Source organism: Salvelinus sp. IW2-2015, linkage group LG8 (assembly GCF_002910315.2).
Source record: "Salvelinus sp. IW2-2015 linkage group LG8, ASM291031v2, whole genome shotgun sequence".
Taxonomy (NCBI): domain Eukaryota; kingdom Metazoa; phylum Chordata; class Actinopteri; order Salmoniformes; family Salmonidae; genus Salvelinus; species Salvelinus sp. IW2-2015.
In genome coordinates this window covers 11,344,038-11,354,789 of record NC_036848.1, presented here as the reverse complement: position 1 = coordinate 11,354,789, position 10,752 = coordinate 11,344,038, and the positions used below count along the sequence as shown (strand labels likewise).

Sequence of the window (10,752 nt, the reverse complement as noted above, 5' to 3'; positions counted from 1 at the left end):
AGAGAAGAGGAGAAGAGCACGGGACAGAGAGAGAGAGAGCAGAGGAGCGAGGAGAGAGAGAGAGGAGAGAGAGAGAGCGAGGATGAGAGAAAGAGAAGGAGAAGAGAGAGCGAGGAGAGAAGAGAGAGAGAGAGAGAGGAGAGAGAGGAGAAGGAGGAGAGAGGAGAGGAGAGCGAGGAGAGAGGAGCGAGGGAGAGAGAGGACGAGGAGCGAGGAGAGAGAGGAGAGAGAGGAGCGAGGAGAGAGAGAGGAGCGAGGAGAGAGAAAGGAGAGAGAGAGCGAGCAGAGAGGAAGAGAACAGCGAGAGAAGAGGAGAGAGAGGGGAGAGAGAGGAGAGAGAGGAGCGAGGAGAGAGAGGAGAGAGAAAGAGAGAAAGGAGAGAGAGGAGCGAGCAGAAGAGAGCGAGGGAGAGAGGAGCGAGGAGAGAGAGAGGGAAGGGGATGGTTGCATATTTTATCTTCTCAATGTTTTTCAATTGAGCCCATACTTCCCTCGCTTTGTTTTTCACTTTTCTTCCACTCCCCTTTCTCTCTCACTCTCTCCTTCCCTCTCTTCTTCCCTGTCTCCTTCCATGAGGATGAGTGGATGAGACAGGGTGGTAATTGGTGCTCACAGTTTCTCTCCTCACTCTGTTTTTCTCAGGGCAGGAATACCAATCGAGCCAAGCAGCACTGAGAATAATCATATTAATAAACAAGCTCTCACCCAGCTCAACGCTCTCCTAGCTCGCTACAAATAATCAGGCGCTTAGGCGAAACGCTCACACTGACTCCTAAATTCCCTCACGTAAAACAACCAGAAATGATCAGACTGTATCTATTAACCCAAATGAGCATGGTGTTCACTGACTGGTCACAGAGCATTCAGAGAGGGCAGCTGCTCAATGGCTGGTAATAAACCTGTCTGGGGGAGACTGAGAGGACAGGTCCAGCCTGTTGTAGTACCTTTGTAGTATCTGTTGTAGTTGTCCAGTGTTTGCCAGGTACGGGTTAGTAGCTGTTGTAGTATCGTGTTGTAGTGTCCCGTAGTCTTGTTTGTCCATTTGGTAGGGTTAGTACCTGTTGTAGTATCTGTTGTAGTTGTCCAGTGTTTGCCAGTAGGGTTAGTACCTGTTGTAGTATCTGTTGTAGTTGTCCAGTGTTTGCCAGTTAGGGTTAGTACCTGTTGTAGTATCTGTTGTAGTTGTCCAGGTTTGCCAGGTAGGGTTAGTACCTGTTGTATATCTGTTGTATTGTCCAGTGTTTGCCAGGTAGGGTTAGTACTTTTGTAGTACCTGTTGTAGTTGTCCAGTGTTTGCCAGGTAGGGTTAGTACTGTTGTAGTACCTGTTGTAGTTGTCCAGGGTGTTTGCCAGGTAGGGTTTAGTACCTGTTGTAGTATTGTGTACGCTGTTGTAGTTGTCCAGTGTTTGCAGGTAGGGTTAGTACCTGTGTAGATCTGTTGTAGTACTGTTGTAGTACCTGTTGTAGTTGTCCAGTGTTTGCCAGGTAGGGTTAGTACCTGTTGTAGTATCTGTTAGTACCTGTTGTAGTACACTGTTGTAGTTGTCCAGTGTTTGCCAGGTAGGGTTAGTACCTGTTGTAGTACCTGTTGTAGTATCTGTTGTTAGTTGTCCAGTGTGTTGCCAGGTAGGGTAGTACCTGTGAGATCTTGTTGTAGTACCTGTTGTAGTTGTCCAGCTGTTGCCAGGTAGGGTTGTACCTGTTTGTAGTACCTGTGTGTCTTGTAGTACCTGTTGTAGTTGTCCAGTGTTGCCAGGTAGGGTTAGTACCTTTGTTTGTGTATCTGTCTGTAGTTGTCCAGTGTTTGCCAGGTAGTTAGTACCTGTTGTAGTACCTGTGTAGTTGTCCAGTGTTTGCCAGGTAGGGTTAGTACCTGTTTGTAGTATCTGTGTAGTATCTGTTGTAGTAGCTGTTGTAGTTGTCCAGTGTTTGCCAGGTAGGGTTAGTACCTGTTGTAGTATCTGTTGTAGTAGCGTTTGTAGTACCTGTAGTAGTAGTTGTCAGTGTTTGCCAGGTAGGGTTAGTCCTGTTGTGTATCTGTTTGTGTATGTGTAGTACTGTTGTAGTACTCTGTTGTAGTATACTGTTGTATACCTGTTTGTAGTTGTCCGTGTTTGCCAGGTAGGGTTAGTAACCTGTTTAGTATTGTAGTGCTGTTGTAGTTGTCCAGTGTTTGCCAGGTAGGGTTAGTACCTGTTGTAGTATCTGTTGTAGTTGTCCAGTGTTTGCCAGGTAGGGTTGATAGCTGTTGTTAGTATCTGTTTGTAGTTGTCCAGTGTTTGCCAGGTAGGGTTTAAGTACCTGTTGTAGTATCTGTTGTAGTTTTGTCCAGTGTTTGCCAGGTAGGGTTAGTACTGTTGTATACCTGTTGTAGTTGTCCAGTGTTTGCAGGTAGGTTAGTAGACTTGTTGTAGTACTGTTGTAGTTGTCCAGTGTTTGCCAGGTAGGGTTTAGTACCTGTTGTGTAGTATACTGTTGTAGTTGTCCAGTGTTTGCCAGGTAGGGTTAGTACCTGTTGTATACGCTGTTGTAGTTGTCCAGTGTTTTGCCAGGTAGGGTTAGTACTGTTGTAGTATCTGTTGTAGTATTGTTTAGTAGCTGTTTGTAGGTTGTCCAGTGTTTGCCAGGTAGGGTTAGTACCTGTTGTAGTACTGTGTAGTAGCTTTTGTACCGTTAGTAGTTCGTTTGCCAGGTAGGTTTAGTACCTGTTGTAGTAATCTGTGTAGTAGCCTGTTGTTGTACCGTGTAGTATCTGTTGCTAGTTATAGTAGTACCTGTGTAGTTGTCCAGTGTTTTGCCAGTAGGGTTAGTACCTATCTGTAGTAATCTGTTGTAGTTGTCCAGTGTTTTGCCAGGTAGGTTATAGTAGCCTGTTTGTAGTATCTGTTGTAGTTGTCCAGTGTTTGCCAGGTAGGCGTAGTAAGTCCTGTTGTAGTAATCTGTTGTAGTTGTCCAGTGTTTGCCAGGTAGGGTTAGTACCTGTTGTAGTATCTGTTGTAGTATTGTTTGAGTCTGTTGTAGTTGTCCAATGTTTGCCAGTAGGGTTAGTACCGTGTAGTATCTGTGTAGTACGTTTGTAGTTGTCCGGTTTGCCAGGTAGGGTTAGTACTTTGTTTAGTATCTGTTGTAGTTCCAGTGTTTGCCGGTAGGGTTATAGCTGTTGTAGTACCTGTTGTAGTTGTCCAGTGTTTGCCAGGTAGGGTTAGTACCTGTTGTAGTATCTGTTGTAGTACTGTTGTAGACCTGTGTAGTTGTCCAGTTTTGCCAGGTAGGGTTAGTAGCTGTTTGTAGTAGTACCTGTTTTAGTTGTCCAGTGTTTGCCAGGTAGGGTGTTAGTACCTGTTGTAGTACTGTGTGTAGTTGTCCAGTGTTTGCCAGGTAGGGTTAGTACTGTTGAGTACTGTTGTAGTTTGTCCAGTGTTTGCCAGGTAGGGTTAGTACCTGTTGTAGTACTGTTGTAGTTGTCCAGTGTTTTGCCAGGTAGGGTTAGCTACCTGTGTAGTATCTGTTGTAGTTGTCCAGTGTTTGCCAGGTACGGTTAGTACTGTTGTAGTATCTGTTGTAGTTGTCCAGTGTTTGCCACGTAGGGGTAGTACCGTGTTGTAGTATCTGTTGTAGTTGTCCAGTGTTTGCCAGGGTAGGGTTAGTACCTGTTGTAGTACCTGTTGTAGTGTTCAGTGTCTTGCCAGTAGGGTTAGTACCTGTTGTAGTACCTGTTGTAGTTGTCCAGTGTTTTGCCAGGTAGGGTTAGTACCTGTTGTTAGTATCTTTGTAGGTAGCTTTGTTGAGCTGTTGTAGGTTGTCCAGTGTTTGCCTAGGTAGTCTGTTGTAGTATCCTGTTGTAGTATCTGTCTGTAGTGCTCGTTGTAGTAGTTACCTGTTGTTAGTTGTCCCAAGTTTGCAGGTTGGTTTTTTTTTTTGGGGCCCAGGGGGGGTAAGGGTTTTAGGGAAAGGTTAAAAAAAACCCCTTAGCTGTGAGTTTGTAGTAGCACTTGTAGTACACTGTTGTTAGTTGTCCAGTGTTTGCCAGGTAGGGTTAGTAACCTGTTGTAGTATCTGTTGTATCTGTTTGTAGTTGTCCAGCGTTGCCTAGTAGTTTACCTGTTGTAGTACCTGTTGTAGTATCCTGTTGTAGTACCTGTTGTAGTTGTCCAGTGTTTGCCAGTAGGGTTAGTACTGTTGTAGTATCTGTTGTAGTTGTCCAGTGTTTGCCAGGTAGGGTTAGCACCTGTTGTAGTACCTGTTTGTAGTTGTCCAGTGTTTGCCAGGTAGGGTTAGTACCTGTGTTAGTAGCTGTTGTAGTATCTGCTTGTAGTAGCTGTTTGTAGTTGTCCAGTGTTTGCCAGGTAGGGTTAGTACCTGTTGTAGTATCTGTTGTGTAACTGTGTAGTCTGTGTTCCATGTTGCCAGGTAGGGTTAGTACCTGTTGTAGTATCTGTTGTAGTCAGTGTTGCTAGTAGGCTTTGTAGTACTGTTGTAGATATCGGTAGTTTATCCTGTCTGTATGTTGTGTCCAGTGTTGCCAGGTTAGGGTTAGTACCTGTTGTGTAGTATCTGTTTAGTTGTCCAAGGTTTGCCAGGTAGGGTTAGTACCTCTGTTGTAGTATTCTGTTGTAGTTGTCCAGTGTTTGCCAGGTAGGGTTAGTTACTGTTGTAGTATCTGTTGTAGTTGGTCCAGTGTTTGCCAGTAGGGTTAGTACCTGTTTAGTATGCTGTTGTAGTTCCAGTGTTTGCCAGGTAGGGTTTAGTAACCTGTTGTAGTACCTGTTGTAGTTGTCCAGTTGTTTGCCAGGTAGGGTTTAGTACCTGTTGTTATATCTGTTGTAGTATCTGTTGTAGTACGCTGATCTGTAGTTGTCCAGTGTTTGCCAGGTAGGGTTAGTACCTGTTGTAGTATCTGTTTGTAGTGTCCAGTGTTGCCAGGTAGGTTAGTACCTGTTGTAGTACCTGTTGTAGTTGTCCAGTGTTTGCCAGGTAGGGTTAGTACCTGTTTGTAGTATCTGTTGTAGTATCTGTATACGTTTCGTGTAGTTGTCCAGTGGTGTTGCCAGGTTAGTGGTTAGTAACCTGGTTGTAGTATCTGTTGTAGGTAGCTTGTTAGACCTGTTAGTAGTTGTCCAGGTTTGCCAGGTAGGGTTAGTACCTGTTGTAGTATCTGTTTGTAGTAGCTGTTGTGTAGTACCTGTTTGTAGTTATCTGTTGTAGTTGTCCAGTGTTTGCCAGAGGCGTTAGTAACCTGTTGTTAGTATCTGTGTAGTACCTGGTTAGTTGCCAGGTTTGCCAGGTAGGGTTAGTACCTTTGTAGTACCTGTTAGTACCTGTTGTAGTACCTGTTTGTAGTTGTCCAGTGTTGCCAGGTAGGGTTAGTACCTGTTGTAGTATCTGTTGTAGTTGTCCAGTGTTTGCCAGGTAGGTTAGTACCTGTTTGTAGTAGCCTGTTTGTAGTTGTCCGAGTGTTTGCCAGGTAGGGTTAGTACCTGTTGTGTAGTTATCTGTTGTAGTATCTGTTGTAGTAGCTGTTGTAGTTGGTCCAGTGTTTGCCAGGTAGGGGTTAGTACCTGTTGTAGTATCTGTTTGTCAGTGCTTGTTTAGTACCTGTAGTAGTTGTCCAGTGTTGCCAGGTAGGGTTCAGTACCTGTTGTAGTATCTGTTGGTCAGTAGCTGTTGTAGGGTACCTGTTGTAGTATTGCTTTAGTATAGTTTGTAGTACCTTTGTAGTTGTCCAGGTTTGCGTAGGTTAGTACCTCGTTGTAGGTATCTGTTGTAGTTGTCCAGTGTTTGCCAGGTGGTTAGTACCTGTTGTATGTATCTGTTGTGTACGTTGTCCAGTGTTTGCCAGGTAGGGTAGTACTTGTTGTAGTATTCTGATTGTAGTTGTCCAGTGTTTGCCAGGTAGGGCTGTTAGTATCCTGTTGTAGTATCTGTTGTAGTTGTCCAGTTGTTTGCCAGGTAGGTTTAGTACCTGTTGAGACTGTGTAGTTGTCCCAAGTGTTTGCCAGGTAGGGTTAGTACTGTTGTAGTATCTGTCTGTAAGTAATCTGTTTTTGGTTTGTTTTTAAAGCTTGGCTTTTTTTGTAGTTGTCCAGTGTTTGCCAGTAGCCCGTTGTACCGTTGTAGTATCTGTTGTAGTTGTCCAGTGTTTTGCCAGGTAGGTTCAGTACCTGTTGTAGTACCTGTTGTAGTTGTCCAGTGTTGCCAGGTAGGGTTAGTACTGTTTGTAGTACTGTTGTCAGTATCTGTTGTAGTTGTTCCAGTGTTTGCCAGGTAGGGTTAGTACCTGTTGGTACTGTAGTTCTGTTGTAGTACCTGTTGTAGTTGTCCAGGTTTGCCAGGTAGGTTAGTACCTGTTGTAGTACCTGTGTGTAGTAATACCTCGTGTAGTAGTACCATTGTTTTGTTAGTCCGTCGTCCAGTATTGTGATTGTCCAGTGTTGCCAGGTAGGGTTAGTACTCCTGTCTGTACGTATCTGTTGTAGTTGTCCAGTGTGCCAGGTAGGGTAGTACCTGTTGTTGTAACTGTTGTAGTTGTCCAGTGTTTGCCAGGTAGGGTTAGTACCTGTTCTGTAGTATATCTTTGTAGTAGGTTATGTCCCAGTGTTTGCCAGGTAGGGTTAAGTACTGTTGTAGATCTGTTGTAGTAACTGTGCCTGAGTGTCATTTTGCCAGGTACGGGTTATAACCTGTTGTAGTATTGTTGTAGTTGCCGTTTGCAGGAGTCGTGTCAGTACCTGTTGTAAGTAATCTTCGTTGTAGATAATTGTCTGTCAGATTACCTGTTGTGTTTGCTCCAGTGTTTGCCAGTAGGGAGTTACCTGTTGTAGTATCTGTTGATAGTACTGTCGGTTTGCAGTAGGTACTACCTGGTTGTGAGTTCTCTGTCTGTGTCCAGTGTTTGCCGCAGGGTTAGACTGTGTAGTAACCTGTCTGTTAGTATCTGTTGTAGTTGTCCAGTGGTTTGCCAGGTTAGGTGTGTACTGTGTAAACCTGTTGTTAGTACTCTGTTGTAGTGTCCAGCTGTTTGCCAGGTAGGGTACGTATGGTAGTACTGTTGTTAGTACCTTCTGAGTACTTAGCTAGTTATCCAGATGTTTGCCAGGTAGCGCGTGTAGTACCTGTTGTAGTACCTGTTGTAGTACCTGTTGGGAGTGCCATTGTTTGGCCAGGTAGGGTTAGTACCTGTTGTAGTTCTTGCTGTAGTACCTGGTTGTAGTATTCTGCATTGTAAGTTGTCAGTGTTTGCAGGTAGGGTTAGTACCTGTTGTGAGTATCTGTTGTAGTTGTTCCAGTGGTTTGCCAGTAGGCGTTATCTCTCTCTTGTGGGTCTCTCTCTCCTCTCTCTCTCCTCTCTCTCTCCTCTCTCTCCTTTTTCTCCTCACTCCTCTCCTCTCTCTCCGCTCTCTCTCCTCGCTCCTCTCTCTCCCCTCTCCTCGCTCCCCTCTCTCCTATCTCTCTCTCTCTCTATCTCTCTCTTTCTCTTTCTGCAGACCAGGGGCTATCAGAATTGGAAGGAAAATGTGTGGAACGGCGTGACAAACAAGGATCCTTGTCTTCATCCTTCCCAATCTTCCCCTCCCTGTCTTCCTCATCCTCTTCCTCCCCCTCCAACTTCTCTTCTTTCTTCTCCACCTCCTCCTTCCCGGTGTTTGCGTCTTCAACAAACAGACCCCAAACTTTTGTGTGTGTGTGTGTGTGCGTGCGTGTGTGTGTGTCTATAAGAGAGCGTGTGCCTACAAAGAGAAAATGCAATGAAATGCAATTCCTGTGTCTGGCTTATCTTCAATGTAGTCAGTATCAAAGCTGTGCTTTGAATGTCTTCTATCTGAGAGTTATAGAGAGATGTGAGAACACTTTGTTATGCTTTCCGTCAACACAGTTCCTTCTGTTAATCTTTTACTTCCCCATCTCCCCCTGATCTTTCCACCTTTGATTTCCGACCGCTGACCCCTAACGGAGAGATTCCTGACCTGCAGTAACTACTTTGAGGGCATGTCCATGGGGATGGCGTTGACCGGTAGCCAGCGGAGCCCCCCCCCCCCAGCCTACAGATGGCCTCCCAGAGCTCCTGAGCCAGCTGGGTCTGGGGAAGTACATCGACGTGTTCCAACAGCAAGCGGTAGAGACAGAAAAACAGCTAGCGCCCCCTGGGGTATAGGAGTAACTGATAMATGTCTATACACAGAGGGTTATTTGTTGAAGTAGCCTCCATCAGCAGGATTGACTGAGTTGTTTCCAGTGGCACAGAGGCTGACTGAAAGATCATTCTGAGTATGTCTTGTATAAGTGAAGTGTGGTGGATGTGTAAGCAACAGGACTGTCATGACCCTTGTTCTGCAGATTGACTTGCAGATCTTCTTGACTTTGTCTGACGAGGATCTGAAAAGAGCGAGAAGGACGATGCTTTTGGCCATCTCAGGTGAATGATCAGAAAAAACACCATATACATCTAACCCACTTTTCCCTGATGCTTACGTATATGTGATATAGAACATCTCTCTCCATCCATCCATCCAGACCGGAACAAAAGCAAGAGGAAACTGTCAGAGACGCCGCTGTGAAGCCAGGCTACCTGGAAGGCGGGCTAGCGGCCAGCTCACACGAATCATGGACGAGGACACAGCTGCTCAGAGAAACCACTGGTGAATCCTACACAACATTACCCAACCTGGGTGGAACTGTCTGGAAAAACAGCTCTATGATCAGACTGGCTTTCACATATCCTAGCCTTGGTGGCAAACCCAACATTGACCTTAGATCAGAATCTACTCTATGTGTGTTGTACATAAACATGTACATAAACATGGACAACAATAAACAACAMGTGTAAATGAGAATGTATGAGGATATTAGAGATGATTATTAAACTTTTCCCCCAAAAATCCGCTTTTWAATTTTTTAAWTTTTTTTTACCTGAGGACTTAACCAAATGTTTCTCAAACATTTTTGTATATTAGCAGACGCTCTTATCCGGAGTGACTTACAGTAGTGAGTGCATACATTTCATTATTTTTTCCGTACTGGTCCTCCATGGGAATTAAACCACAACCCTGACACTGGAAGTGCCATGGTGTGCCAAATAAGCTACACAGGACTTCAAACCAATTGATCTGAATAAAAACCTCCCTTGAAATGACCTGTAGAGTAACAAAGGTTTTGGATGTCTATGACCGTACGTACAGTAACTCAACGAGGTGCAAACAAGAGAATGGTCCACCGCTGGAGAGCACTGACATTACAGACTGTAGACTTTTTTTGTAGATTCAAGTCACATTCCCCACTCCTCATTATTGCATCAATAATTAATTATAAGTCCATTTCAGAAAGAAATCAACCAGCAACGACATTAAATAGAGCTTGATGGACAGCCAGGAGTTAGGTTGACACTATATGAACACTCAGATAAATGAATGGATTAAAAAATGAATAGCCCAACGGATTTATTCTGGTGGTGGTAGACCTAATGTGAAACTTCTTTCAATATTGTTTGGCCTCACCTGAGTGCACATCTTAAAACTTCTAATCCCACGTATCAGCCATTAGCAGGCGAGAAGCCATTGCCTCCTAATGACCAGATATAAACAATGTCGCTAGGCTAGATTGACACGTTTTATCCTAGTAAAATGAAATGATCTGGTTGTCATTTTGAAGTGAGAATTATCTTGTCATTGTTTCAATAAGGCTATGTGCACAAGGCTTTGATAAACATTTAATATTCATTATGGATATCCTACAAACAGGGCCATAGGAGCAATTCTGGCATTGTGGGGGGGGGGGTACATTTTGCTACAGGGATCCGGACAGATGATTTTTTCTTAAAACAGGTTTTAAATGCTAATTTCTAGTGACTTTTGAGAGAAGGATACAGACAAATATAAATTTACAAGGCTAAGGGTGGCCGTACAGAGGAGCACGTACTCTGGTACAGTCCAATCAGTCTTAGGGCCAATGGCCATTCATACTGTACTGAGTACCAGTGTGACTGTAATGTGGATCTATTCAATTAAACAACAATGTGGTACTCTCTGTTACTGTATGATTCATTTCCCAGTATTTGTCTCACTTCCCCTATGTCAGGTTGTTACTACTGCTACTCTACTTACTGTATGATTCATTTCCAGTATTTGTCTCACTTCCCCTATGTCAGGTTGTTACTACTGCTACTCTATTACTGTATGATTCATTTCCCAGTATTTGTCTCACTTCCCTATGTCAGGTTGTTACTACTGCTACTCTACTTACTGTATGATTCATTTCCAGTATTTGTCTCACTTCCCCTATGTCAGGTTTGTTCTACTGCTACTCTACTTACTGTATGATTCATTTCCCAGTATTTGTCTCACTTCCCCTATGTCAGGTTGTTACTACTGCTACTCTACTTACTATATGGGTTGAGACTTAACGTCATATTTTCTACTTATAGTATTATAAACTGGGAGGTTCAAGCCCTGAATGCTGATTGGCTGACAGCTGTGGTATACCACGGGTATGACAAAACATTTATTTTTACTGCTCTAATTACGTTGGTAACCAGTTTATAAAAGCARTAAGGCACCTTGGGGGTTTGTGGTGTATGGCCAATACACCACAGCTAAGGGCTGTGTCCAGGCACTCTGCGATGCGTCATCCCTAAGAACAGCCCTTAGCCATGGTATATTGGCCATATACCACACCCACCGTCCCTTATTGCTGAAATAACAACCAACAACATACAAAGTTAAAAACTGTTTTAGATTCTTTTGAAGTAGGCAAGAAAG

At 44.0% G+C, this 10,752-nt stretch overlaps 1 pseudogene; it reads left to right on the top strand.

Moving 5' to 3' along the window:
• Positions 1–8,747, top strand: part of LOC111967152 (protein bicaudal C homolog 1-B-like) — a 12,742-nt pseudogene extending 3,995 nt beyond the window's left edge.
• The last annotated feature ends 2,005 nt before the right edge of the window (positions 8,748–10,752 follow it).